Source organism: Oratosquilla oratoria, chromosome 20, assembly GCF_046742065.1.
Source record: "Oratosquilla oratoria isolate Oo_2021 chromosome 20, ASM4674206v1, whole genome shotgun sequence".
Lineage (NCBI taxonomy): Eukaryota > Metazoa > Arthropoda > Malacostraca > Stomatopoda > Squillidae > Oratosquilla > Oratosquilla oratoria.
In genome coordinates this window covers 16,394,221-16,399,220 of record NC_134796.1, presented here as the reverse complement: position 1 = coordinate 16,399,220, position 5,000 = coordinate 16,394,221, and positions in this window count along the sequence as shown.

Sequence of the window (5,000 nt, the reverse complement as noted above, 5' to 3'; positions counted from 1 at the left end):
TTTGTACAGTTGCCTAGACTTATAGCTGATACAGCGACGGGAAAGTTACTCTGAATAAACTTCTCTGTCTGTTTACTTAGTAGATTAGCACCCGTTACTTAAGTAACTTCATGAAATACCAAAGTGTTTGGGCAAGCCCTTACACCAACATGTGTTTGTTTACACAATATATTTGCATCACATGACCTTTGCAACGCTTTAAAGAATTCCTATTACGGTAACAGAGTAACTGATACATCGGTTGAAACGTTACACTTGGTAACCAAATACGTCTACAAGATTGGTTGCAATGACGGTAAATGTTACCCCGCTTTGATAACGCTGCAAATGTATAACGGCAACGAAGTAGTAACAGCCCATCTTTACACAGACCTAACTGTAGATAAATCCTTGTCACATGTGATTATCAAACCAGCGCTCCATCAGTTATAATCCCAGGCAACTGTACACTTGGGAGTGCGAAGCCGTTCCCAAGGGACGAATCAGTTCGACCTCTCCGGCTGAAAGCCAGATCAGCGGGAAGAATCTAATGACCAGTAAAACGACCTGGGAGAGCCATATTTAGAGTACAAGGGAGTGCCCCTGGCGGGTGTTGTAGGCAAGAGAGAAGCGGATGTGGGGGTAGGACTGGTGTGTGGGGTGGTGGCGGATGTGGAGGGGGAGAGGGGGCCAGAACTTCGACGAAGAGGTTGAATGGGTCAGGTTGGGCAAGGGTAATAGTCAAAAAACACAAGTGTGAAGGGGAGGGTGGGAGGAGGATGAAAGTGGTTGAGTAAGGCTTGTTTCACACGTATGGACTTTTCGCCGTACGCCGTCCACGACACGACGTCGTGCTCTCAAACAACTATGCGTGTCTATGGACTTTTTCACACGTGGTCGAGGTAGCACGTATGAAAATGTCCATAGACACCAATGGTTATTTGAGAGCACGACATCGTGTCGTGGACGGCGCACGGCGAAAAGTCGATACGTGTGAAACGAACTTTAAGTGTTGTAGACGTGGAAGGTCTGATGCGCAGAATGGTTTCGTGTTTTTCATATGCGTTTATATCATACGTACTTTTTGTATACATACTGAGCATACAAAGCATATTGTACCCATGCAAGATTCAAATCTATACAGAAAATTAAAGAACACATTAAAGTAATATGGAACGCAAGGCACAGAAAAAAGGACAATTCGAAAGAAACTCAAATCATGAGAAACAAACATGGACAAAAGCGAAGGAAATGGGATCCAATGGCAAAACTTATCAAGCATAAGTTCAACTGAACCATTACATTGACTGGTCACCATCTACTAAATCTAAAAATCCCATGTCAACATTTTCTAGATTCACTGAAGTAGTCACCCGGATTGAGTCTAGAGACTAAACCAAGGGTTCCAATGAGGGTTGTGTGAGGTCCCTAGAGGTCTCTTGCATCTTCAAAGGGGTCCACATGCTGATAACAAGTAGTCGTTAGTAGATGCAATATGATTTATTTCAGTGGTGAAGTGGTCTCCAAAATAGTAGGAGACAACAAGACATAAGCCCAGGATTTGTTAGAAGTCCCAGCCACTGGTCGGCCCAGAGTCTCTAAACACAGCTAAGCGGTGAAACGAGTTGTGCCTCAGTGGGCAGAGAGATTTCTGATTTTTTTTTAACTCAGTATATTTAGTGAATGCATGACTGCTTTGGTTTTTTGCCCTTTGTAGTTACAAGAGTTTGGAACTCAAGTACGAGTAGTCTGAGGTTCAGGTAAGAGAATGGAGTAGCAATAGCCTCATGGATATATTCTTCATCCCTTCTCAAAGACACAACGCCAAGCGATTTTATCATGTTTAGGAAAGACTCTTGCACTGGAAATGCTAAGGTTTATTTTGATTTTCCCTTTATGATGTACCCTTTACAGATTTTCTTCTGGCTAATGCGAGATGACTTTACTCACCATCAAATAAATTTGGGGCATATGCCAGGCAGCCACCCTCCCTCCCTTCCCATTCCAAAAAATTCTCTACTGGTTCGATCAATTTGCCTCAGCCATGAATTCTGCCGACGTCCCCTTCGTCTCCTCCTCCATCGAGGGTTGTCTCTTGTGGAGACGACCCTGTGAGTAGGATCACCATCAAGGAATTGAACCACATGCCCATATACCCGGAGATGACATAGGCGAATTAAGCTGGTAACTGGCCAAGGATGAGTCTCATAGTACAGTCTCTGGTTTGATATGAAGTTATTCCAGCGATATCCCATTATTCTTCGAAGGTACTTAGTACCAAGGACATTAAGACGCCTCTTTAAGTCAGCATTTGTTGTTAATGTCTCACAGCCGTGCAACAGACATAGGAGCACTAGTGACTTTATTCGGCTTTGGACAAGACCTTGTACTTAACGGGATCAAACTAAGTCTCATAATGTTCCTTCCCTATGTGAGTAATATAGGCTATTATCACTTTTCTTTTACTGAATTCAACGTTGCTCTTTAAGTCACCATTCATTGTCTATGTCTCACTGCCGTGCAACATACATATGAGCGCTAGTGACTTTATTCGGCTTTTGGACAAGACCTTTTACTTAATGGGATCAAACTAAGGCTCATAATGTTCCTTCCCTATGTGATTAATATCGGTTATTGTCACTTTTCTTTTACTGAATGCAACGTTGCTTCTATTTTATCAGTTCACATTTGATCATATCATATAAGTTATGAACATAGAGTGAATCAACTTATTACATCTAAGTGACAAGCTGGCTAACCTATCAACTTCACTCATTTGAGAATTGAAAGAGTTTTCCCATAGTTTTAAGAATATGTGAGGTATAGGAGACAGGGAGGAGGAGAATCTTGTAAAGGAAGTCTGTGATAATACAGATGGGATATTAATAAAAAGTTCAAGGACTGCCTTTGGAAGTAGACGTGGGTTTAGGGACCAGAGGAAGATGATGCGAGTACAAATTGCACAAAGAGGTCGAATGAGGGGATCATGTGGGACTCATGAAGGAAGTGTAGTTGGGCAGGGACGAGGAGGGGGTTCTTAGGTAGAGGGATCGTGGGATAAATCTTTTATGAATGTGAGAAGTCATAGCTGGGGTCAGAGTCAGGATACTGTGATTAAGAAACTCTGTTTCGACATTTCAACGTGTGAAGATAAATAGGTCAGGATAGGACGTCTATGAAGTTCTAGCTCTTTCAGAGAGAGACGTAAAAAGTGCCAGAATAACATAACGAAGAAAGTCTAATTTGAAAATTCAATAAGAGAAAGAACGTAATATTTTTCTGGAGTGTTATGCATTTCATAGTGTTAGTGTGAGATTATAAAAAAAAACGAAAAAAAAAAAACGTGCCGACAAGGATCTGCTTCAAAATGTGTGGAGAGGTGGGGAGCCTACGCCAGGAGGCGGGTAGTTGCAACTGAAACGGTCACTTTTGCCCCAAATATTTGCATTGTTGGGGCAAGTAACAGCCACTGCTAGGAATCGAAGAGAAATGTTAGATTCGAACTCACAACTAAGCGAATTCGAGACCCGCACGGCTCTGATTACGCCACCAGAGCATTTGTGGAGCGCTGGTGTGAAGAACAAAGTGAGGAGCCTACGCCTTCGCGCTTGCCACTTCTGCTTTGGCTGTTGGGGCAGGTAACAATCGCTGCAAGTAATCGAGAAGTGCAGGACTCAAACCCACAACTGAGCTAATGCGAGAACAGCATCCCTCCGAATACGCAACCAGCGTTGGTGTGGAAAGTGTTGAGGTTAAAAAATGTCAGATCATGTCTGAGAGATATTCTGTGTTCTGGAATGTGTAGATGAGGTCAAAGAGCCACGATACTACAGCAGAGAGGTCATGGTTAAATGACCGATGTGGAAGTTTGGAGGAGCTGGCGGGCAACGTGAGACTGAAGTGAAGAGGAAGAGGAAAACAAAGTTCTCTTTGTGACCAAGGAAGAAATTATATGGATCAGATAAGTTGAACATATGGCTTATGTAAAGAAGTTTCCTGGAATAAGTAACTGAGTACAAAGATCATACATGGGAAACGCTGGATAAGGTTCAATAACTTTAGATTTAAGAACAAATTTAGATTTAAGAATAAATTTAGATCTAAGAAGGAAATAGGCAAGAATTGGTTTACTAATAGGATGGTCGATGAATGAAATAAACGTAGTAACCATGTAGTAAGCGCTGAAACTATCAGTTGTTTTAAAAAACTATTAGACAACTTTATGGATGGGGATGACAGGTGGTGATGGATACGGAGCTGCCTAGTGTAGGCCTTATGGTCTCTTGCAGTCTCCTTTATTCTTATGTTCTTATGTAAAGGAATCAGATGATGGAAATGCTGAGGCCAAACGAGAAAGTATGAAAGCTGGAAAGAATAAGATGAATAACGTGTAGGGACCAGCAAGGTAGGACTCGCAGTAAAGGATTTAATTTAGGCAAATTCAGATTTAAGAAGGAAATAGATAAGAACTGGTTTACCAACAGAGTGGTTAACGAATAGATTTAATAGCCATGTAGTGAGCGCTGAGACAATCGGTTGTTTTAAGAGAAGGTTAGATAACTTTATGGATGGGGATGATAGGTGATTATGGACATGGAACTGCTTGGAGTAGGCCTTATGGTCTTTTACAGTTTCCTTCATTCTTATGATTTTATGTTTCTATGCTGAAGAAGCAAGACATAGAAATAACTTGCAGAAGTACGACGACAAACAAAAACAAAAAAAGAATAGATAATAAACATAAGTGTTAGGTGGAAAGGAACCATGGTCGCATAACTTGATGGAAAAAAAAGGAATACAGAGGATATACATACAAAAAAACAAAGGCTTTCTTCCCCCTTTACACGGGAGGAGGCCAAAAAACAAAGGCATAGAAAACACTCCCACCCATTCCATCCCCTACATAATCCACTCCCCTCTACCCTCTTCCCTCCCTCTTATCTTGGCACCTCCTGGGTGACGATCATCCCTGCATATTGTACACTGCCCTAAGTCAGAAGCAGTGTCGCAAGACACAGCAC